Below are 24,225 nucleotides of genomic sequence, written 5' to 3'. Positions count from 1 at the left end.
TATCTGATCAGTCTGTCTGTATACCTATCTGATCTGTCTGTCTTTTGGTCTGTCTGTATACCTATCTGATCTGTCTGTCTGTTGGTCTGTCTGTATAGCTATCTGATCTGTTTGTCTGTATACCTATCTGATCTGTCTGTCTGTTGGTCTGTCTGTATACCTATCTGATCTGTCTGTCTGTTGTTCTGTCTGTATACCTATCTGATCTGTCTGTCTGTTGGTCTGTCTGTATACCTATCTGATCTTTCTGTCTGTTGGTCTGTCTGTATACCTATCTGATCTTTCTGTCTGTTGGTCTGTCTGTATACCTATCTGATCTGTCTGTCTGTATACCTATCTGATCTGTCTGTCTATTGGTCTGTCTGTATACCTATCTGATCTGTCTGTCTGTTGGTCTGTCTGTATACCTATCTGATCAGTCTGTCTGTATACCTATCTGATCTGTCTGTCTGTTGGTGTGTCTGTATACCTATCTGATCTGTGTGTCTGTTGGTCTGTCTGTATACCTATCTGATCTGTCTGTCTGTTGGTCTGTCTGTATACCTATCTGATCTTTCTGTCTGTTGGTCTGTCTGTATACCTATCTGATCTTTCTGTCTGTTGGTCTGCCTGTATACCTATCTGATCTTTCTGTCTGTTGGTCTGTCTGTATACCTATCTGATCTGTCTGTCTGTTGGTCTGTCTGTATACCTATCTGATCAGTCTGTCTGTATACCTATCTGATCTGTCTGTCTGTTGGTGTGTCTGTATACCTATCTGATCTGTCTGTCTGTTGGTCTGTCTGTATACCTATCTGATCAGTCTGTCTGTATACCTATCTGATCTGTCTGTCTGTTGGTGTGTCTATATACCTATCTGATCTGTGTGTCTGCTGGTCTGTCTGTATACCTATCTGATCTGTCTGTCTGTTGGTCTGTCTGTATACCTATCTGATCTTTCTGTCTGTTGGTCTGTCTGTATACCTATCTGATCTGTCTGTCAGTTGGTCTGTCTGTATACCTATCTGATCAGTCTGTCTGTATACCTATCTGATCTGTCTGTCTGTTGGTGTTTCTGTATACCTATCTGATCAGTCTGTCTGTATACCTATCTGATCTGTCTGTCTGTTGGTCTGTCTGTATACCTATCTGATCTGTCTATATGTTGGTCTGTCTGTATACCTATCTGATCTTTCTGTCTGTTGGTCTGTCTGATAAACCTATCTGATCTTTCTGTCTCTTGGTCTGTCTGTATACCTATCTGATCTTTCTGTCTGTTGGTCTGTCTGTATACCTATCTGATCAGTCTGTCTGTATACCCCTCTGATCTGTCTGTCTATTGGTCTGTCTGTATACCTATCTGATCTGTCTATCTGTTGGTCTGTCTGTATACCTATCTGATCTTTCTGTCTGTTGGTCTGTCTGTATACCTACCTGATCTGTCTGTCTGTTGGTCTTTCTGTATACCTATCTGATCAGTCTGTCTGTATACCTATGTGATCTGTCTGTCTGTGGTCTGTCTGTATACCTATCTGATCTTTCTGTCTGTTGGTCTGTCTGTATACCTATCTGATCTGTCTGTCTGTTGGTCTTTCTGTATACCTATCTGATCAGTCTGTCTGTATACCTATCTGATCTGTCTGTATATTGGTCTGTTTGTATACCTATCTGATCTGTCTATCTGTTGGTCTGTCTGTATACCTATCTGATCTTTCTGTCTGTTGGTCTGTCTGTATACCTATCTGATCAGTCTGTCTGTATACCTATCTGATCTGTCTGTCTGTTGGTGTGTCTATATACCTATCTGATCTGTGTGTCTGCTGGTCTGTCTGTATACCTATCTGATCTGTCTGTCTGTTGGTCTGTCTGTATACCTATCTGATCTTTCTGTCTGTTGGTCTGTCTGTATACCTATCTGATCTGTCTGTCAGTTGGTCTGTCTGTATACCTATCTGATCAGTCTGTCTGTATACCTATCTGATCTGTCTGTCTGTTGGTGTTTCTGTATACCTATCTGATCAGTCTGTCTGTATACCTATCTGATCTGTCTGTCTGTTGGTCTGTCTGTATACCTATCTGATCTGTCTATATGTTGGTCTGTCTGTATACCTATCTGATCTTTCTGTCTGTTGGTCTGTCTGATAAACCTATCTGATCTTTCTGTCTCTTGGTCTGTCTGTATACCTATCTGATCTTTCTGTCTGTTGGTCTGTCTGTATACCTATCTGATCAGTCTGTCTGTATACCCCTCTGATCTGTCTGTCTATTGGTCTGTCTGTATACCTATCTGATCTGTCTATCTGTTGGTCTGTCTGTATACCTATCTGATCTTTCTGTCTGTTGGTCTGTCTGTATACCTATCTGATCTTTCTGTCTGTTGGTCTGTCTGTATACCTACCTGATCTGTCTGTCTGTTGGTCTTTCTGTATACCTATCTGATCAGTCTGTCTGTATACCTATGTGATCTGTCTGTCTGTGGTCTGTCTGTATACCTATCTGATCTTTCTGTCTGTTGGTCTGTCTGTATACCTATCTGATCTGTCTGTCTGTTGGTCTTTCTGTATACCTATCTGATCAGTCTGTCTGTATACCTATCTGATCTGTCTATCTGTTGGTCTGTCTGTATACCTATCTGATCTTTCTGTCTGTTGGTCTGTCTGTATACCTATCTGATCTTTCTGTCTGTTGGTCTGTCTGTATACCTATCTGATCAGTCTGTCTGTATACCTATCTGATCTGTCTGTTCATTGGTCTGTCTGTATACCTATCTGATCTGTCTGTCTGTTGGTCTGTCTGTATACCTATCTGATCTTTCTGTCTGTTGGTCTGTCTGTATACCTATCGGATCTTTCTGTCTGTTGGTCTGTCTGTATACCTATCTGATCTGTCTGTCTGTTGGTCTGTCTGTATACCTATCTGATCAGTCTGTCTGTATACCTATCTGATCTGTCTGTCTTTTGGTCTGTCTGTATACCTATCTGATCTGTCTGTCTGTTGGTCTGTCTGTATAGCTATCTGATCTGTCTGTCTGTATACCTATCTGATCTGTCTGTCTGTTGGTCTGTCTGTATACCTATCTGATCTGTCTGTCTGTTGTTCTGTCTGTATACCTATCTGATCTGTCTGTCTGTTGGTCTGTCTGTATACCTATCTGATCTTTCTGTCTGTTGGTCTGTCTGTATACCTATCTGATCTTTCTGTCTGTTGGTCTGTCTGTATACCTATCTGATCTGTCTGTCTGTTGGTCTGTCTGTATACCTATGTGATCCTTCTGTCTGTTGTTCTGTCTGTATACCTATCTGATCTTTCTGTCTGTTGGTCTGTCTGTATACCTATCTGATCTTTCTGTCTGTTGGTCTGTCTGTATACCTATCTGATCTGTCTATCTGTTGGTCTGTCTGTATACCTATCTGATCTGTCTGTCTGTATACCTATCTGATCTGTCTGTCTGTTGGTCTGTCTGTATACCTATCTGATCTTTCTGTCTCTTGGTCTGTCTGTATACCTATCTGATCTTTCTGTCTGTTGGTCTATCTGTATACCTATCTGATCTGTCTGTCTGTTGGTCTGTCTGTATACCTATCTGATCAGTCTGTCTGTATACCTATCTAATCTGTCTGTCTGTTGGTCTGTCTGTATACCTACCTGATCTGTCTGTCTGTTGGTCTTTCTGTATACCTATCTGATCAGTCTGTCTGTATACCTATCTGATCTGTCTGTCTGTTGGTGTGTCTGTATACCTATCTGATCTGTCTGTCTGTTGGTCTGTCTGTATACCTATCTGATCAGTCTGTCTGTATACCTATCTGATCTGTCTGTCTGTTGGTGTGTCTGTATACCTATCTGATCTGTCTGTCTGTTGGTCTGTCTGTATACCTATCTGATCTTTCTGTCTGTGGGTCTGTCTGTATACCTATCTGATCAGTCTGTCTGTATACCTATCTGATCTGTCTGTCTGTTGGTCTGTCTGTATACCTATCTGATCTGTCTATCTGTTGGTCTGTCTGTATACCTATCTTGATCTTTCTGTCTGTTGGTCTGTCTGTATACCTATCTGATCTGTCTGTCTGTTGGTTTGTCTGTATACCTATCTGATCTGTCTGTCTGTTGGTCTGTCTGTATACCTATCTGATCAGTCTGTCTGTATACCTATCTGATCTGTCTGTCTTTTGGTCTGTCTGTATACCTATCTGATCTGTCTGTCTGTTGGTCTGTCTGTATAGCTATCTGATCTGTTTGTCTGTATACCTATCTGATCTGTCTGTCTGTTGGTCTGTCTGTATACCTATCTGATCTGTCTGTCTGTTGTTCTGTCTGTATACCTATCTGATCTGTCTGTCTGTTGGTCTGTCTGTATACCTATCTGATCTTTCTGTCTGTTGGTCTGTCTGTATACCTATCTGATCTTTCTGTCTGTTGGTCTGTCTGTATACCTATCTGATCTGTCTGTCTGTATACCTATCTGATCTGTCTGTCTATTGGTCTGTCTGTATACCTATCTGATCTTTCTGTCTGTTGGTCTGTCTGTATACCTATCTGATCTGTCTGTCTGTATACCTATCTGATCTTTCTGTCTGTGGGTCTGTTCGTATACCTATCTGAACTGTCTGTCTGTTGGTCTGTCTGTATACCTATCTGATCAGTCTGTCTGTATACCTATCTGATCTTTCTGTCTGTTGGTCTGTCTGTATACCTATCTGATCTGTCTATCTGTTGGTCTGTCTGTATACCTATCTGATCTTTCTGTCTGTTGGTCTGTCTGTATACCTATCTGAACTGTCTGTCTGTTGGTCTGTCTGTATACCTATCTGATCTGTCTGTCTGTTGGTCTGTCTGTATACCTATCTGATCAGTCTGTCTGTATACCTATCTGATCTGTCTGTCTGTTGGTGTGTCTGTATACCTATCTGATCTGTCTGTCTGTTGGTCTGTCTGTATACCTATCTGATCTGTCTATCTGTTGGTCTGTCTGTATACCTATCTTGATCTTTCTGTCTGTTGGTCTGTCTGTATACCTATCTGATCTGTCTGTCTGTTGGTTTGTCTGTATACCTATCTGATCTTTCTGTCTGTTGGTCTGTCTGTATACCTATCTGATCTGTCTGTCTGTTGGTCTGTCTGTATACCTATCTGATCAGTCTGTCTGTATACCTATCTGATCTGTCTGTCTGTTGGTCTGTCTGTATACCTATCTGATCTGTCTGTCTGTTGTTCTGTCTGTATACCTATCTGATCTGTCTGTCTGTTGGTCTGTCTGTATACCTATCTGATCTGTCTGTCTGTTGGTCTGTCTGTATACCTATCTGATCTGTCTATCTGTTGGTCTGTCTGTATACCTATGTGATCTGTCTGTCTGTTGGTCTGTCTGTATACCTATCTGATCTGTCTTTCTGTTGGTCTGTCTGTACACCTATCTGATCTTTCTGTCTGTTGGTCTGTCTGTATACCTATCTGATCTTTCTGTCTGTTGGTCTGTCTGTATACCTATCTGATCTGTCTGTCTGTTGGTCTGTCTGTATACCTATGTGATCCTTCTGTCTGTTGTTCTGTCTGTATACCTATCTGATCTTTCTGTCTGTTGGTCTGTCTGTATACCTATCTGATCTTTCTGTCTGTTGGTCTGTCTGTATACCTATCTGATCTGTCTGTCTGTTGGTCTGTCTGTATACCTATCTGATCTGTCTGTCTGTATACCTATCTGATCTGTCTGTCTGTTGGTCTGTCTGTATACCTATCTGATCTTTCTGTCTGTTGGTCTGTCTGTATACCTATCGGACCTTTCTGTCTGTTGGTCTGTCTGTATACCTATCTGATCTTTCTGTCTGTTGGTCTGTCTGTATACCTACCTGATCTGTCTGTCTGTTGGTCTTTCTGTATACCTATCTGATCAGTCTGTCTGTATACCTATGTGATCTGTCTGTCTGTTGGTGTGTCTGTATACCTATCTGATCTGTCTGTCTGTTGGTCTGTCTGTATACCTATCTGATCAGTCTGTCTGTATACCTATCTGATCTGTCTGTCTGTTGGTGTGTCTGTATACCTATCTGATCTGTCAATCTGTTGGTCTGTCTGTATACCTATCTGATCTTTCTGTCTGTTGGTCTGTCTGTATACCTCTCTGAACTGTCTGTCTGTTGGTCTGTCTGTATACCTATCTGATCTGTCTGTCTGTTGGTCTGTCTGTATACCTATCTGATCAGTCTGTCTGTATACCTATCTGATCTGTCTGTCTGTTGGTGTGTCTGTATACCTATCTGATCTGTCTGTCTGTTGGTCTGTCTGTATACCTATCTGATCTGTCTATCTGTTGGTCTGTCTGTATACCTATCTTGATCTTTCTGTCTGTTGGTCTGTCTGTATACCTATCTGATCTGTCTGTCTGTTGGTTTGTCTGTATACCTATCTGATCTTTCTGTCTGTTGGTCTGTCTGTATACCTATCTGATCTGTCTGTCTGTTGTTCTGTCTGTATACCTATCTGATCAGTCTGTCTGTATACCTATCTGATCTGTCTGTCTTTTGGTCTGTCTGTATACCTATCTGATCTGTCTGTCTGTTGGTCTGTCTGTATACCTATCTGATCTGTCTATCTGTTGGTCTGTCTGTATACCTATCTTGATCTTTCTGTCTGTTGGTCTGTCTGTATACCTATCTGATCTGTCTGTCTGTTGGTTTGTCTGTATACCTATCTGATCTTTCTGTCTGTTGGTCTGTCTGTATACCTATCTGATCTGTCTGTCTGTTGGTCTGTCTGTATACCTATCTGATCAGTCTGTCTGTTGGTCTGTTTGTATACCTATCTGATCTGTCTGTCAGTTGGTCTGTCTGTATACCTATCTGATCAGTCTGTCTGTATACCTATCTGATCTGTCTGTCTGTTGGTGTGTCTGTATACCTATCTGATCAGTCTGTCTGTATACCTATCTGATCTGTCTGTCTGTTGGTCTGTCTGTATACCTATCTGATCTGTCTATATGTTGGTCTGTCTGTATACCTATCTGATCTTTCTGTCTGTTGGTCTGTCTGATAAACCTATCTGATCTTTCTGTCTCTTGGTCTGTCTGTATACCTATCTGATCTTTCTGTCTGTTGGTCTGTCTGTATACCTATCTGATCAGTCTGTCTGTATACCCCTCTGATCTGTCTGTCTATTGGTCTGTCTGTATACCTATCTGATCTGTCTATCTGTTGGTCTGTCTGTATACCTATCTGATCTGTCTGTCTGTTGGTCTGTCTGTATACCTATCTGATCTTTCTGTCTGTTGGTCTGTCTGTATACCTACCTGATCTTTCTGTCTGTTGGTCTGTCTGTATACCTATCTGATCTTTCTGTCTGTTGGTCTGTCTGTATACCTATCTGATCTGTCTGTCTGTTGGTCTGTCTGTATACCTATCTGATCAGTCTGTTTGTATACCTATCTGATCTGTCTGTCTGTTGGTGTGTCTGTATAACTATCTGATCTGTCTGTCTTTTGGTCTGTCTGTATACCTATCTGATCTGTCTGTCTGTTGGTGTGTCTATATACCTATCTGATCTGTGTGTCTGCTGGTCTGTCTGTATACCTATCTGATCTGTCTGTCTGTTGGTCTGTCTGTATACCTATCTGATCTTTCTGTCTGTTGGTCTGTCTGTATACCTATCTGATCTTTCTGTCTGTTGGTCTGTCTGTATACCTATCTGATCTGTCTGTCTGTTGGTCTGTCTGTATACCTATCTGATCAGTCTGTCTGTATACCTATCTGATCTGTCTGTCTGTTGGTGTGTCTGTATACCTATCTGATCAGTCTGTCTGTATACCTATCTGATCTGTCTGTCTGTTGGTCTGTCTGTATACCTATCTGATCTGTCTATCTGTTGGTCTGTCTGTATACCTATCTGATCTTTCTGTCTGTTGGTCTGTCTGTATACCTATCTGATCTTTCTGTCTCTTGGTCTGTCTGTATACCTATCTGATCTTTCTGTCTTTTGGTCTGTCTGTATACCTATCTGATCAGTCTTTCTGTATACCCCTCTGATCTGTCTGTCTATTGGTCTGTCTGTATACCTATCTGATCTGTCTATCTGTTGGTCTGTCTGTATACCTATCTGATCTTTCTGTCTGTTGGTCTGTCTGTATACCTATCTGATCTTTCTGTCTGTTGGTCTGTCTGTACACCTATCTGATCAATCTGTCTGTATACCTATGTGATCTGTCTGTCTGTTGGTGTGTCTGTATACCTATCTGATCTGTCTGTCTGTTGGTCTGTCTGTATACCTATCTGATCAGTCTGTCTGTATACCTATCTGATCTGTCTGTCTGTTGGTGTGTCTGTATACCTATCTGATCTGTCTGTCTGTTGGTCTGTCTGTATACCTATCTGATCTTTCTGTCTGTTGGTCTGTCTGTATACCTATCTGATCTTTCTGTCTGTGGGTCTGTTCGTATACCTATCTGAACTGTCTGTCTGTTGGTCTGTCTGTATACCTATCTGATCAGTCTGTCTGTATACCTATCTGATCTTTCTGTCTGTTGGTCTGTCTGTATACCTATCTGATCTGTCTATCTGTTGGTCTGTCTGTATACCTATCTGATCTTTCTGTCTGTTGGTCTGTCTGTATACCTATCTGAACTGTCTGTCTGTTGGTCTGTCTGTATACCTATCTGATCTGTCTGTATGTTGGTCTGTCTGTATACCTATCTGATCAGTCTGTCTGTATACCTATCTGATCTGTCTGTCTGTTGGTGTGTCTGTATACCTATCTGATCTGTCTGTCTGTTGGTCTGTCTGTATACCTATCTGATCTGTCTATCTGTTGGTCTGTCTGTATACCTATCTTGATCTTTCTGTCTGTTGGTCTGTCTGTATACCTATCTGATCTGTCTGTCTGTTGGTTTGTCTGTATACCTATCTGATCTTTCTGTCTGTTGGTCTGTCTGTATACCTATCTGATCTGTCTGTCTGTTGGTCTGTCTGTATACCTATCTGATCAGTCTGTCTGTATACCTATCTGATCTGTCTGTCTGTTGGTCTGTCTGTATACCTATCTGATCTGTCTGTCTGTTGTTCTGTCTGTATACCTATCTGATCTGTCTGTCTGTTGGTCTGTCTGTATACCTATCTGATCTGTCTGTCTGTTGGTCTGTCTGTATACCTATCTGATCTGTCTATCTGTTGGTCTGTCTGTATACCTATGTGATCTGTCTGTCTGTTGGTCTGTCTGTATACCTATCTGATCTGTCTTTCTGTTGGTCTGTCTGTACACCTATCTGATCTTTCTGTCTGTTGGTCTGTCTGTATACCTATCTGATCTTTCTGTCTGTTGGTCTGTCTGTATACCTATCTGATCTGTCTGTCTGTTGGTCTGTCTGTATACCTATGTGATCCTTCTGTCTGTTGTTCTGTCTGTATACCTATCTGATCTTTCTGTCTGTTGGTCTGTCTGTATACCTATCTGATCTTTCTGTCTGTTGGTCTGTCTGTATACCTATCTGATCTGTCTGTCTGTTGGTCTGTCTGTATACCTATCTGATCTGTCTGTCTGTATACCTATCTGATCTGTCTGTCTGTTGGTCTGTCTGTATACCTATCTGATCTTTCTGTCTGTTGGTCTGTCTGTATACCTATCGGACCTTTCTGTCTGTTGGTCTGTCTGTATACCTATCTGATCTTTCTGTCTGTTGGTCTGTCTGTATACCTACCTGATCTGTCTGTCTGTTGGTCTTTCTGTATACCTATCTGATCAGTCTGTCTGTATACCTATGTGATCTGTCTGTCTGTTGGTGTGTCTGTATACCTATCTGATCTGTCTGTCTGTTGGTCTGTCTGTATACCTATCTGATCAGTCTGTCTGTATACCTATCTGATCTGTCTGTCTGTTGGTGTGTCTGTATACCTATCTGATCTGTCAATCTGTTGGTCTGTCTGTATACCTATCTGATCTTTCTGTCTGTTGGTCTGTCTGTATACCTATCTGAACTGTCTGTCTGTTGGTCTGTCTGTATACCTATCTGATCTGTCTGTCTGTTGGTCTGTCTGTATACCTATCTGATCAGTCTGTCTGTATACCTATCTGATCTGTCTGTCTGTTGGTGTGTCTGTATACCTATCTGATCTGTCTGTCTGTTGGTCTGTCTGTATACCTATCTGATCTGTCTATCTGTTGGTCTGTCTGTATACCTATCTTGATCTTTCTGTCTGTTGGTCTGTCTGTATACCTATCTGATCTGTCTGTCTGTTGGTTTGTCTGTATACCTATCTGATCTTTCTGTCTGTTGGTCTGTCTGTATACCTATCTGATCTGTCTGTCTGTTGTTCTGTCTGTATACCTATCTGATCAGTCTGTCTGTATACCTATCTGATCTGTCTGTCTTTTGGTCTGTCTGTATACCTATCTGATCTGTCTGTCTGTTGGTCTGTCTGTATACCTATCTGATCTGTCTATCTGTTGGTCTGTCTGTATACCTATCTTGATCTTTCTGTCTGTTGGTCTGTCTGTATACCTATCTGATCTGTCTGTCTGTTGGTTTGTCTGTATACCTATCTGATCTTTCTGTCTGTTGGTCTGTCTGTATACCTATCTGATCTGTCTGTCTGTTGGTCTGTCTGTATACCTATCTGATCAGTCTGTCTGTTGGTCTGTTTGTATACCTATCTGATCTGTCTGTCAGTTGGTCTGTCTGTATACCTATCTGATCAGTCTGTCTGTATACCTATCTGATCTGTCTGTCTGTTGGTGTGTCTGTATACCTATCTGATCAGTCTGTCTGTATACCTATCTGATCTGTCTGTCTGTTGGTCTGTCTGTATACCTATCTGATCTGTCTATATGTTGGTCTGTCTGTATACCTATCTGATCTTTCTGTCTGTTGGTCTGTCTGATAAACCTATCTGATCTTTCTGTCTCTTGGTCTGTCTGTATACCTATCTGATCTTTCTGTCTGTTGGTCTGTCTGTATACCTATCTGATCAGTCTGTCTGTATACCCCTCTGATCTGTCTGTCTATTGGTCTGTCTGTATACCTATCTGATCTGTCTATCTGTTGGTCTGTCTGTATACCTATCTGATCTGTCTGTCTGTTGGTCTGTCTGTATACCTATCTGATCTTTCTGTCTGTTGGTCTGTCTGTATACCTACCTGATCTTTCTGTCTGTTGGTCTGTCTGTATACCTATCTGATCTTTCTGTCTGTTGGTCTGTCTGTATACCTATCTGATCTGTCTGTCTGTTGGTCTGTCTGTATACCTATCTGATCAGTCTGTTTGTATACCTATCTGATCTGTCTGTCTGTTGGTGTGTCTGTATAACTATCTGATCTGTCTGTCTTTTGGTCTGTCTGTATACCTATCTGATCAGTCTGTCTGTATACCTATCTGATCTGTCTGTCTGTTGGTGTGTCTATATACCTATCTGATCTGTGTGTCTGCTGGTCTGTCTGTATACCTATCTGATCTGTCTGTCTGTTGGTCTGTCTGTATACCTATCTGATCTTTCTGTCTGTTGGTCTGTCTGTATACCTATCTGATCTTTCTGTCTGTTGGTCTGTCTGTATACCTATCTGATCTGTCTGTCTGTTGGTCTGTCTGTATACCTATCTGATCAGTCTGTCTGTATACCTATCTGATCTGTCTGTCTGTTGGTGTGTCTGTATACCTATCTGATCAGTCTGTCTGTATACCTATCTGATCTGTCTGTCTGTTGGTCTGTCTGTATACCTATCTGATCTGTCTATCTGTTGGTCTGTCTGTATACCTATCTGATCTTTCTGTCTGTTGGTCTGTCTGTATACCTATCTGATCTTTCTGTCTCTTGGTCTGTCTGTATACCTATCTGATCTTTCTGTCTTTTGGTCTGTCTGTATACCTATCTGATCAGTCTTTCTGTATACCCCTCTGATCTGTCTGTCTATTGGTCTGTCTGTATACCTATCTGATCTGTCTATCTGTTGGTCTGTCTGTATACCTATCTGATCTTTCTGTCTGTTGGTCTGTCTGTATACCTATCTGATCTTTCTGTCTGTTGGTCTGTCTGTACACCTATCTGATCAATCTGTCTGTATACCTATGTGATCTGTCTGTCTGTTGGTGTGTCTGTATACCTATCTGATCTGTCTGTCTGTTGGTCTGTCTGTATACCTATCTGATCAGTCTGTCTGTATACCTATCTGATCTGTCTGTCTGTTGGTGTGTCTGTATACCTATCTGATCTGTCTGTCTGTTGGTCTGTCTGTATACCTATCTGATCTTTCTGTCTGTTGGTCTGTCTGTATACCTATCTGATCTTTCTGTCTGTGGGTCTGTTCGTATACCTATCTGAACTGTCTGTCTGTTGGTCTGTCTGTATACCTATCTGATCAGTCTGTCTGTATACCTATCTGATCTTTCTGTCTGTTGGTCTGTCTGTATACCTATCTGATCTGTCTATCTGTTGGTCTGTCTGTATACCTATCTGATCTTTCTGTCTGTTGGTCTGTCTGTATACCTATCTGAACTGTCTGTCTGTTGGTCTGTCTGTATACCTATCTGATCTGTCTGTATGTTGGTCTGTCTGTATACCTATCTGATCAGTCTGTCTGTATACCTATCTGATCTGTCTGTCTGTTGGTGTGTCTGTATACCTATCTGATCTGTCTGTCTGTTGGTCTGTCTGTATACCTATCTGATCTGTCTATCTGTTGGTCTGTCTGTATACCTATCTTGATCTTTCTGTCTGTTGGTCTGTCTGTATACCTATCTGATCTGTCTGTCTGTTGGTTTGTCTGTATACCTATCTGATCTTTCTGTCTGTTGGTCTGTCTGTATACCTATCTGATCTGTCTGTCTGTTGGTCTGTCTGTATACCTATCTGATCAGTCTATCTGTATACCTATCTGATCTGTCTGTCTGTTGGTCTGTCTGTATACCTATCTGATCTGTCTGTCTGTTGTTCTGTCTGTATACCTATCTGATCTGTCTGTCTGTTGGTCTGTCTGTATACCTATCTGATCTGTCTGTCTGTTGGTCTGTCTGTATACCTATCTGATCTGTCTATCTGTTGGTCTGTCTGTATACCTATGTGATCTGTCTGTCTGTTGGTCTGTCTGTATACCTATCTGATCTGTCTTTCTGTTGGTCTGTCTGTACACCTATCTGATCTTTCTGTCTGTTGGTCTGTCTGTATACCTATCTGATCTTTCTGTCTGTTGGTCTGTCTGTATACCTATCTGATCTGTCTGTCTGTTGGTCTGTCTGTATACCTATGTGATCCTTCTGTCTGTTGTTCTGTCTGTATACCTATCTGATCTTTCTGTCTGTTGGTCTGTCTGTATACCTATCTGATCTTTCTGTCTGTTGGTCTGTCTGTATACCTATCTGATCTGTCTGTCTGTTGGTCTGTCTGTATACCTATCTGATCTGTCTGTCTGTATACCTATCTGATCTGTCTGTCTGTTGGTCTGTCTGTATACCTATCTGATCTTTCTGTCTGTTGGTCTGTCTGTATACCTATCGGACCTTTCTGTCTGTTGGTCTGTCTGTATACCTATCTGATCTTTCTGTCTGTTGGTCTGTCTGTATACCTACCTGATCTGTCTGTCTGTTGGTCTTTCTGTATACCTATCTGATCAGTCTGTCTGTATACCTATGTGATCTGTCTGTCTGTTGGTGTGTCTGTATACCTATCTGATCTGTCTGTCTGTTGGTCTGTCTGTATACCTATCTGATCAGTCTGTCTGTATACCTATCTGATCTGTCTGTCTGTTGGTGTGTCTGTATACCTATCTGATCTGTCAATCTGTTGGTCTGTCTGTATACCTATCTGATCTTTCTGTCTGTTGGTCTGTCTGTATACCTATCTGAACTGTCTGTCTGTTGGTCTGTCTGTATACCTATCTGATCTGTCTGTCTGTTGGTCTGTCTGTATACCTATCTGATCAGTCTGTCTGTATACCTATCTGATCTGTCTGTCTGTTGGTGTGTCTGTATACCTATCTGATCTGTCTGTCTGTTGGTCTGTCTGTATACCTATCTGATCTGTCTATCTGTTGGTCTGTCTGTATACCTATCTTGATCTTTCTGTCTGTTGGTCTGTCTGTATACCTATCTGATCTGTCTGTCAGTTGGTTTGTCTGTATACCTATCTGATCTTTCTGTCTGTTGGTCTGTCTGTATACCTATCTGATCTGTCTGTCTGTTGTTCTGTCTGTATACCTATCTGATCAGTCTGTCTGTATACCTATCTGATCTGTCTGTCTTTTGGTCTGTCTGTATACCTATCTGATCTGTCTGTCTGTTGGTCTGTCTGTATACCTATCTGATCTGTCTATCTGTTGGTCTGTCTGTATACCTATCTTGATCTTTCTGTCTGTTGGTCTGTCTGTATACCTATCTGATCTGTCTGTCTGTTGGTTTGTCTGTATACCTATCTGATCTTTCTGTCTGTTGGTCTGTCTGTATACCTATCTGATCTGTCTGTCTGTTGGTCTGTCTGTATACCTATCTGATCAGTCTGTCTGTTGGTCTGTTTGTATACCTATCTGATCTGTCTGTCAGTTGGTCTGTCTGTATACCTATCTGATCAGTCTGTCTGTATACCTATCTGATCTGTCTGTCTGTTGGTGTGTCTGTATACCTATCTGATCAGTCTGTCTGTATACCTATCTGATCTGTCTGTCTGTTGGTCTGTCTGTATACCTATCTGATCTGTCTATATGTTGGTCTGTCTGTATACCTATCTGATCTTTCTGTCTGTTGGTCTGTCTGATAAACCTATCTGATCTTTCTGTCTCTTGGTCTGTCTGTATACCTATCTGATCTTTCTGTCTGTTGGTCTGTCTGTATACCTATCTGATCAGTCTGTCTGTATACCCCTCTGATCTGTCTGTCTATTGGTCTGTCTGTATACCTATCTGATCTGTCTATCTGTTGGTCTGTCTGTATACCTATCTGATCTTTCTGTCTGTTGGTCTGTCTGTATACCTATCTGATCCTTCTGTCTGTTGGTCTGTCTGTATACCTACCTGATCTGTCTGTCTGTTGGTCTTTCTGTATACCTATCTGATCAGTCTGTCTGTATACCTATGTGATCTGTCTGTCTGTGGTCTGTCTGTATACCTATCTGATCTTTCTGTCTGTTGGTCTGTCTGTATACCTATCTGATCTGTCTGTCTGTTGGTCTTTCTGTATACCTATCTGATCAGTCTGTCTGTATACCTATTTGATCTGTCTATCTGTTGGTCTGTCTGTATACCTATCTGATCTTTCTGTCTGTTGGTCTGTCTGTATACCTATCTGATCAGTCTGTCTGTATACCTATCTGATCTGTCTGTTCATTGGTCTGTCTGTATACCTATCTGATCTGTCTATCTGTTGGTCTGTCTGTATACCTATCTGATCTTTCTGTCTGTTGGTCTGTCTGTATACCTATCTGATCTTTCTGTCTGTTGGTCTGTCTGTATACCTACCTGATCTGTCTGTCTGTTGGTCTTTCTGTATACCTATCTGATCAGTCTGTCTGTATACCTATCTGATCTGTCTGTCTGTTGGTGTGTCTGTATACCTATCTGATCTGTCTGTCTGTTGGTCTGTCTGTATACCTATCTGATCAGTCTGTCTGTATACCTATCTGATCTGTCTGTCTGTTGGTGTGTCTGTATACCTATCTGATCTGTCTGTCAGTTGGTCTGTCTGTATACCTATCTGATCTTTCTGTCTGTTGGTCTGTCTGTATACCTATCTGATCTTTCTGTCTGTGGGTCTGTTCGTATACCTATCTGAACTGTCTGTCTGTTGGTCTGTCTGTATACCTATCTGATCAGTCTGTCTGTATACCTATCTGATCTGTCTGTCTGTTGGTCTGTCTGTATACCTATCTGATCTGTCTATCTGTTGGTCTGTCTGTATACATATCTTGATCTTTCTGTCTGTTGGTCTGTCTGTATACCTATCTGATCTGTCTGTCTGTTGGTTTGTCTGTATACCTATCTGATCTGTCTGTCTGTTGGTATGTCTGTATACCTATCTGATCAGTCTGTCTGTATACCTATCTGATCGGTCTGTCTTTTGGTCTGTCTGTATACCTATCTGATCTGTCTGTCTGTTGGTCTGTCTGTATACCTATCTGATCTGTCTGTCTGTTGTTCTGTCTGTATACCTATCTGATCTGTCTGTCTGTTGGTCTGTCTGTATACCTATCTGATCTTTCTGTCTGTTGGTCTGTCTGTATACCTATCTGATCTTTCTGTCTGTTGGTCTGTCTGTATACCTATCTGATCTGTCTGTCTGTATACCTATCTGATCTGTCTGTCTATTGGTCTGTCTGTATACCTATCTGATCTGTCTGTCTGTTGGTCTGTCTGTATACCTATCTGATCTTTCTGTCTGTTGGTCTGTCTGTATACCTATCTGATCTTTCTGTCTGTTGGTCTGTCTGTATACCTATCTGATCTTTCTGTCTGTTGGTCTGTCTGTATACCTATCTGATCTGTCTGTCTGTTGGTCTGTCTGTATACCTATCTGATCAGTCTGTTTGTATACCTATCTGATCTGTCTGTCTGTTGGTGTGTCTGTATACCTATCTGATCTGTCTGTCTTTTGGTCTGTCTGTATACCTATCTGATCAGTCTGTCTGTATACCTATCTGATCTGTCTGTCTGTTGGTGTGTCTATATACCTATCTGATCTGTGTGTCTGCTGGTCTGTCTGTATACCTATCTGATCTGTCTGTCTGTTGGTCTGTCTGTATACCTATCTGATCTTTCTGTCTGTTGGTCTGTCTGTATACCTATCTGATCTTTCTGTCTGTTGGTCTGTCTGTATACCTATCTGATCTGTCTGTCTGTTGGTCTGTCTGTATACCTATCTGATCAGTCTGTCTGTATACCTATCTGATCTGTCTGTCTGTTGGTGTGTCTGTATACCTATCTGATCAGTCTGTCTGTATACCTATCTGATCTGTCTGTCTGTTGGTCTGTCTGTATACCTATCTGATCTGTCTATCTGTTGGTCTGTCTGTATACCTATCTGATCTTTCTGTCTGTTGGTCTGTCTGTATACCTATCTGATCTTTCTGTCTCTTGGTCTGTCTGTATACCTATCTGATCTTTCTGTCTTTTGGTCTGTCTGTATACCTATCTGATCAGTCTTTCTGTATACCCCTCTGATCTGTCTGTCTATTGGTCTGTCTGTATACCTATCTGATCTGTCTATCTGTTGGTCTGTCTGTATACCTATCTGATCTTTCTGTCTGTTGGTCTGTCTGTATACCTATCTGATCTTTCTGTCTGTTGGTCTGTCTGTATACCTACCTGATGTGTCTGTCTGTTGGTCTTTCTGTATACCTATCTGATCAATCTGTCTGTATACCTATGTGATCTGTCTGTCTGTTGGTGTGTCTGTATACCTATCTGATCTGTCTGTCTGTTGGTCTGTCTGTATACCTATCTGATCAGTCTGTCTGTATACCTATCTGATCTGTCTGTCTGTTGGTGTGTCTGTATACCTATCTGATCTGTCTGTCTGTTGGTCTGTCTGTATACCTATCTGATCTTTCTGTCTGTTGGTCTGTCTGTATACCTATCTGATCTTTCTGTCTGTGGGTCTGTTCGTATACCTATCTGAACTGTCTGTCTGTTGGTCTGTCTGTATACCTATCTGATCAGTCTGTCTGTATACCTATCTGATCTTTCTGTCTGTTGGTCTGTCTGTATACCTATGTGATCTGTCTATCTGTTGGTCTGTCTGTATACCTATCTGATCTTTCTGTCTGTTGGTCTGTCTGTATACCTATCTGAACTGTCTGTCTGTTGGTCTGTCTGTATACCTATCTGATCTGTCTGTCTGTTGGTCCGTCTGTATACCTATCTGATCAGTCTGTCTGTATACCTATCTGATCTGTTTGTCTGTTGGTGTGTCTGTATACCTATCTGATCTGTCTGTCTGTTGGTCTGTCTGTATACCTCTCTGATCTGTCTATCTGTTGGTCTGTCTGTATACCTATCTTGATCTTTCTGTCTGTTGGTCTGTCTGTATACCTATCTGATCTGTCTGTCTGTTGGTTTGTCTGTATACCTATCTGATCTTTCTGTCTGTTGGTCTGTCTGTATACCTATCTGATCTGTCTGTCTGTTGGTCTGTCTGTATACCTATCTGATCAGTCTGTCTGTATACCTATCTGATCTGTCTGTCTGTTGGTCTGTCTGTATACCTATCTGATCTGTCTGTCTGTTGTTCTGTCTGTATACCTATCTGATCTGTCTGTCTGTTGGTCTGTCTGTATACCTATCTGATCTGTCTGTCTGTTGGTCTGTCTGTATACCTATCTGATCTATCTATCTGTTGGTCTGTCTGTATACCTATGTGATCTGTCTGTCTGTTGGTCTGTCTGTATACCTATCTGATCTGTCTTTCTGTTGGTCTGTCTGTACACCTATCTGATCTTTCTGTCTGTTGGTCTGTCTGTATACCTATCTGATCTTTCTGTCTGTTGGTCTGTCTGTATACCTATCTGATCTGTCTGTCTGTTGGTCTGTCTGTATACCTATGTGATCCTTCTGTCTGTTGTTCTGTCTGTATACCTATCTGATCTTTCTGTCTGTTGGTCTGTCTGTATACCTATCTGATCTGTCTTTCTGTTGGTCTGTCTGTACACCTATCTGATCTTTCTGTCTGTTGGTCTGTCTGTATACCTATCGGACCTTTCTGTCTGTTGGTCTGTCTGTATACCTACCTGATCTGTCTGTCTGTTGGTCTTTCTGTATACCTATCTGATCAGTCTGTCTGTATACCTATGTGATCTGTCTGTCTGTTGGTGTGTCTGTATACCTATCTGATCTGTCTGTCTGTTGGTCTGTCTGTATACCTATCTGATCAGTCTGTCTGTATACCTATCTGATCTGTCTGTCTGTTGGTGTGTCTGTATACCTATCTGATCTGTCTATCTGTTGGTCTGTCTGTATACCTATCTGATCTTTCTGTCTGTTGGTCTGTCTGTATACCTATCTGAACTGTCTGTCTGTTGGTCTGTCTGTATACCTATCTGATCTGTCTGTCTGTTGGTCTGTCTGTATACCTATCTGATCAGTCTGTCTGTATACCTATCTGATCTGTCTGTCTGTTGGTGTGTCTGTATACCTATCTGATCTGTCTGTCTGTTGGTCTGTCTGTATACCTATCTGATCTGTCTATCTGTTGGTCTGTCTGTATACCTATCTTGATCTTTCTGTCTGTTGGTCTGTCTGTATACCTATCTGATCTGTCTGTCTGTTGGTTTGTCTGTATACCTATCTGATCTTTCTGTCTGTTGGTCTGTCTGTATACCTATCTGATCTGTCTGTCTGTTGTTCTGTCTGTATACCTATCTGATCAGTCTGTCTGTGTACCTATCTGATCTGTCTGTCTTTTGGTCTGTCTGTATACCTATCTGATCTGTCTGTCTGTTGGTCTGTCTGTATACCTATCTGATCTGTCTATCTGTTGGTCTGTCTGTATACCTATCTTGATCTTTCTGTCTGTTGGTCTGTCTGTATACCTATCTGATCTGTCTGTCTGTTGGTTTGTCTGTATACCTATCTGATCTTTCTGTCTGTTGGTCTGTCTGTATACCTATCTGATCAGTCTTTCTGTATACCCCTCTGATCTGTCTGTCTATTGGTCTGTCTGTATACCTATCTGATCTGTCTATCTGTTGGTCTGTCTGTATACCTATCTGATCTTTCTGTCTGTTGGTCTGTCTGTATACCTATCTGATCTTTCTGTCTGTTGGTCTGTCTGTATACCTACCTGATGTGTCTGTCTGTTGGTCTTTCTGTATACCTATCTGATCAATCTGTCTGTATACCTATGTGATCTGTCTGTCTGTTGGTGTGTCTGTATACCTATCTGATCTGTCTGTCTGTTGGTCTGTCTGTATACCTATCTGATCAGTCTGTCTGTATACCTATCTGATCTGTCTGTCTGTTGGTGTGTCTGTATACCTATCTGATCTGTCTGTCTGTTGGTCTGTCTGTATACCTATCTGATCTTTCTGTCTGTTGGTCTGTCTGTATACCTATCTGATCTTTCTGTCTGTGGGTCTGTTCGTATACCTATCTGAACTGTCTGTCTGTTGGTCTGTCTGTATACCTATCTGATCAGTCTGTCTGTATACCTATCTGATCTTTCTGTCTGTTGGTCTGTCTGTATACCTATGTGATCTGTCTATCTGTTGGTCTGTCTGTATACCTATCTGATCTTTCTGTCTGTTGGTCTGTCTGTATACCTATCTGAACTGTCTGTCTGTTGGTCTGTCTGTATACCTATCTGATCTGTCTGTCTGTTGGTCTGTCTGTATACCTATCTGATCAGTCTGTCTGTATACCTATCTGATCTGTTTGTCTGTTGGTGTGTCTGTATACCTATCTGATCTGTCTGTCTGTTGGTCTGTCTGTATACCTCTCTGATCTGTCTATCTGTTGGTCTGTCTGTATACCTATCTTGATCTTTCTGTCTGTTGGTCTGTCTGTATACCTATCTGATCTTTCTGTCTGTTGGTCTGTCTGTATACCTATCTGATCAGTCTTTCTGTATACCCCTCTGATCTGTCTGTCTATTGGTCTGTCTGTATACCTATCTGATCTGTCTATCTGTTGGTCTGTCTGTATACCTATCTGATCTTTCTGTCTGTTGGTCTGTCTGTATACCTATCTGATCTTTCTGTCTGTTGGTCTGTCTGTATACCTACCTGATGTGTCTGTCTGTTGGTCTTTCTGTATACCTATCTGATCAATCTGTCTGTATACCTATGTGATCTGTCTGTCTGTTGGTGTGTCTGTATACCTATCTGATCTGTCTGTCTGTTGGTCTGTCTGTATACCTATCTGATCAGTCTGTCTGTATACCTATCTGATCTGTCTGTCTGTTGGTGTGTCTGTATACCTATCTGATCTGTCTGTCTGTTGGTCTGTCTGTATACCTATCTGATCTTTCTGTCTGTTGGTCTGTCTGTATACCTATCTGATCTTTCTGTCTGTGGGTCTGTTCGTATACCTATCTGAACTGTCTGTCTGTTGGTCTGTCTGTATACCTATCTGATCAGTCTGTCTGTATACCTATCTGATCTTTCTGTCTGTTGGTCTGTCTGTATACCTATGTGATCTGTCTATCTGTTGGTCTGTCTGTATACCTATCTGATCTTTCTGTCTGTTGGTCTGTCTGTATACCTATCTGAACTGTCTGTCTGTTGGTCTGTCTGTATACCTATCTGATCTGTCTGTCTGTTGGTCTGTCTGTATACCTATCTGATCAGTCTGTCTGTATACCTATCTGATCTGTTTGTCTGTTGGTGTGTCTGTATACCTATCTGATCTGTCTGTCTGTTGGTCTGTCTGTATACCTCTCTGATCTGTCTATCTGTTGGTCTGTCTGTATACCTATCTTGATCTTTCTGTCTGTTGGTCTGTCTGTATACCTATCTGATCTGTCTGTCTGTTGGTTTGTCTGTATACCTATCTGATCTTTCTGTCTGTTGGTCTGTCTGTATACCTATCTGATCTGTCTGTCTGTTGGTCTGTCTGTATACCTATCTGATCAGTCTGTCTGTATACCTATCTGATCTGTCTGTCTGTTGGTCTGTCTGTATACCTATCTGATCTGTCTGTCTGTTGTTCTGTCTGTATACCTATCTGATCTGTCTGTCTGTTGGTCTGTCTGTATACCTATCTGATCTGTCTGTCTGTTGGTCTGTCTGTATACCTATCTGATCTATCTATCTGTTGGTCTGTCTGTATACCTATGTGATCTGTCTGTCTGTTGGTCTGTCTGTATACCTATCTGATCTGTCTTTCTGTTGGTCTGTCTGTACACCTATCTGATCTTTCTGTCTGTTGGTCTGTCTGTATACCTATCTGATCTTTCTGTCTGTTGGTCTGTCTGTATACCTATCTGATCTGTCTGTCTGTTGGTCTGTCTGTATACCTATGTGATCCTTCTGTCTGTTGTTCTGTCTGTATACCTATCTGATCTTTCTGTCTGTTGGTCTGTCTGTATACCTATCTGATCTGTCTTTCTGTTGGTCTGTCTGTACACCTATCTGATCTTTCTGTCTGTTGGTCTGTCTGTATACCTATCGGACCTTTCTGTCTGTTGGTCTGTCTGTATACCTACCTGATCTGTCTGTCTGTTGGTCTTTCTGTATACCTATCTGATCAGTCTGTCTGTATACCTATGTGATCTGTCTGTCTGTTGGTGTGTCTGTATACCTATCTGATCTGTCTGTCTGTTGGTCTGTCTGTATACCTATCTGATCAGTCTGTCTGTATACCTATCTGATCTGTCTGTCTGTTGGTGTGTCTGTATACCTATCTGATCTGTCTATCTGTTGGTCTGTCTGTATACCTATCTGATCTTTCTGTCTGTTGGTCTGTCTGTATACCTATCTGAACTGTCTGTCTGTTGGTCTGTCTGTATACCTATCTGATCTGTCTGTCTGTTGGTCTGTCTGTATACCTATCTGATCAGTCTGTCTGTATACCTATCTGATCTGTCTGTCTGTTGGTGTGTCTGTATACCTATCTGATCTGTCTGTCTGTTGGTCTGTCTGTATACCTATCTGATCTGTCTATCTGTTGGTCTGTCTGTATACCTATCTTGATCTTTCTGTCTGTTGGTCTGTCTGTATACCTATCTGATCTGTCTGTCTGTTGGTTTGTCTGTATACCTATCTGATCTTTCTGTCTGTTGGTCTGTCTGTATACCTATCTGATCTGTCTGTCTGTTGTTCTGTCTGTATACCTATCTGATCAGTCTGTCTGTGTACCTATCTGATCTGTCTGTCTTTTGGTCTGTCTGTATACCTATCTGATCTGTCTGTCTGTTGGTCTGTCTGTATACCTATCTGATCTGTCTATCTGTTGGTCTGTCTGTATACCTATCTTGATCTTTCTGTCTGTTGGTCTGTCTGTATACCTATCTGATCTGTCTGTCTGTTGGTTTGTCTGTATACCTATCTGATCTTTCTGTCTGTTGGTCTGTCTGTATACCTATCTGATCTGTCTGTCTGTTGGTCTGTCTGTATACCTATCTGATCAGTCTGTCTGTATACCTATCTGATCTGTCTGTCTTTTGGTCTGTCTGTATACCTATCTGATCTGTCTGTCTGTATACCTATCTGATGTGTCTGTCTGTTGGTCTGTCTGTATACCTATCTGATGTGTCTGTCTGTTGGTCTGTCTGTATACCTATCTGATCTGTCTATCTGTTGGTCTGTCTGTATACCTATGTGATCTGTCTGTCTGTTGGTCTGTCTGTATACCTATCTGATCTGTCTTTCTGTTGGTCTGTCTGTACACCTATCTGATCTTTCTGTCTGTTGGTCTGTCTGTATACCTATCTGATCTTTCTGTCTGTTGGTCTGTCTGTATACCTATTTGATCTGTCTGTCTGTTGGTCTGTCTGTATACCTATGTGATCCTTCTGTCTGTTGTTCTGTCTGTATACCTATCTGATCTTTCTGTCTGTTGGTCTGTCTGTATACCTATCTGATCTTTCTGTCTGTTGGTCTGTCTGTATACCTATCTGATCTGTCTGTCTGTTGGTCTGTCTGTACACCTATCTGATCTGTCTGTCTGTATACCTATCTGATCTGTCTGTCTGTTGGTCTGTCTGTATACCTATCTGATCGTTCTGTCTGTTGGTCTGTCTGTATACCTATCGGACCTTTCTGTCTGTTGGTCTGTCTGTATACCTATCTGATCTTTCTGTCTGTTGGTTTTTCTGTATACCTATCTGATCTGTCTGTCTGTATACCTATGTGATCTGTCTGTCTGTTGGTGTGTCTGTATACCTATCTGATCTGTCTATCTGTTGGTCTGTCTGTATACCTATCTGATCTTTCTGTCTGTTGGTCTGTCTGTATACCTACCTGATCTGTCTGTCTGTTGGTCTTTCTGTATACCTATCTGATCAGTCTGTCTGTATACCTATGTGATTTGTCTGTCTGTTGGTGTGTCTGTATACCTATCTGATCTGTCTGTCTGTTGGTCTGTCTGTATACCTATCTGATCAGTCTGTCTGTATACCTATCTGATCTGTCTGTCTGTTGGTGTGTCTGTATACCTATCTGATCTGTCTATCTGTTGGTCTGTCTGTATACCTATCTGATCTTTCTGTCTGTTGGTCTGTCTGTATACCTATCTGAACTGTCTGTCTGTTGGTCTGTCTGTATACCTATCTGATCTGTCTGTCTGTTGGTCTGTCTGTATACCTATCTGATCAGTCTGTCTGTATACCTATCTGATCTGTCTGTCTGTTGGTGTGTC

This window comes from Lampris incognitus, chromosome 1 (assembly GCF_029633865.1).
Source record: "Lampris incognitus isolate fLamInc1 chromosome 1, fLamInc1.hap2, whole genome shotgun sequence".
NCBI lineage: Eukaryota > Metazoa > Chordata > Actinopteri > Lampriformes > Lampridae > Lampris > Lampris incognitus.
The sequence above is the reverse complement of the archived record's forward strand: the minus strand, read 5'-3'. Positions refer to the sequence as shown.